The sequence below is a fragment of the Nicotiana tabacum genome, chromosome 5 (genome assembly GCF_000715075.1).
Source record: "Nicotiana tabacum cultivar K326 chromosome 5, ASM71507v2, whole genome shotgun sequence".
Lineage (NCBI taxonomy): Eukaryota > Viridiplantae > Streptophyta > Magnoliopsida > Solanales > Solanaceae > Nicotiana > Nicotiana tabacum.
In genome coordinates this window covers 106,615,862-106,617,394 of record NC_134084.1, presented here as the reverse complement: position 1 = coordinate 106,617,394, position 1,533 = coordinate 106,615,862, and the positions used below count along the sequence as shown (strand labels likewise).

The window sequence follows — 1,533 nt, the reverse complement described above, 5'->3', positions numbered from 1 at the left end:
TTCGAACTTGTCATTCTTTAGGAAACAATGAGAAAATTTGGTTAAACATTAAATTTTCTTCCTAAAACAAAAGATGTCATGAATAAATCGAGATGACGTCAAAGCAATTGGGGTACATAATATGATGATTTTCAATTTTTTTATTATATGAATAAAGAGAATATATATATATATATATATATATATATATATATATATATATATATATATATATATATATATATATATATATATATATATATATATATATATATATTCATTTCTTGCATTAGGAATATGAATTAGTATTTCCTGGAATTTACCGAGCTTTTTGAGAAGAATGTTCATTAAAATAAAATACCAGTTGACAGTAACAAGGGGTGATGGCGCAGTTGGCTAGCGCGTAGGTCTCATAGCTTCTGAGTTATCCTGAGGTCGAGAGTTCGAGCCTCTCTCACCCCATTAATCTTTTTCTTCATACTTTGTTGTTTTCTATGAATTTATTAGGATACAACTTTTCGAAATAAAAATAATGATCTTATACTACTAGCCCTCCTAGACTTTTCGATTGTATAAAGAATTTAACAAAGGAATTGAGGCTAATTTGACTTCCATTTTTGGATATTAAGGCTAATTTGACTTCCCCTATAACAATGTAATTTTTTTTTTAAAAATAAACAACGATAATAAGATGAAGCTAATGGAACACTCGAACGAATTATTATCTTCTGGTATTAATTTGGTGAGGTTTTTTTGAAAACCTTTTTTTCCTTTTTGTTCACTAATTAAGTTAACAATGGTGTACAAGCGACTAAGAGCCCGTTTGGCAAAGGAATTGAGGCTAATTTGACTTCCATTTTTGGATATCAAGGCTAATTTGACTTCCCCTAGACTTTTCGATTGTATAAAGAATTTAACAAAGGAATTGAGGCTAATTTGACTTCCATTTTTGGATATTAAGGCTAATTTGACTTCCCCTATAACAATGTAATTTTTTTTTTAAAAATAAACAACGATAATAAGATGAAGCTAATGGAACACTCGAACGAATTATTATCTTCTGGTATTAATTTGGTGAGGTTTTTTTGAAAACCTTTTTTTCCTTTTTGTTCACTAATTAAGTTAACAATGGTGTACAAGCGACTAAGAGCCCGTTTGGCAAAGGAATTGAGGCTAATTTGACTTCCATTTTTGGATATCAAGGCTAATTTGACTTCCCCTATTACAATGTAATTTTTTTAAAAATAAACAACGATAATAAGATGAAGCTAATGGAACACTCGAACGAATTATTATCTTCTGGTGTTAATTTGGTGAGGTTTTTTTGAAAACCTTTTTTTCCTTTTTATTCACTAATTAAGTTAACAATGGTGTACAAGCGACTAAGAACCCGTTTGGCAAAGGAATTGAGGCTAATTTGACTTCCATTTTGGATATTAAGGCTAATTTGACTTCCCCTATAACAATGTAATTTTTTTTAAAAATAAACAACGATAATAAGATGAAGCTAATGGAACACTCGAACGAATTATTATCTTCTGGTGTTAATTTGGT

The 1,533-nt window shown here is 29.2% G+C and overlaps 1 non-coding gene across 1 annotated transcript; it reads left to right on the top strand.

The window, feature by feature from the left end:
* The first annotated feature begins 356 nt into the window (after positions 1-356).
* Positions 357-441, top strand: TRNAM-CAU (transfer RNA methionine (anticodon CAU)). The gene is given in 2 exon segments: positions 357-394; positions 406-441. It is a non-coding gene; the product is annotated as a tRNA-Met (tRNA).
* Positions 442-1,533: the final 1,092 nt, after the last annotated feature.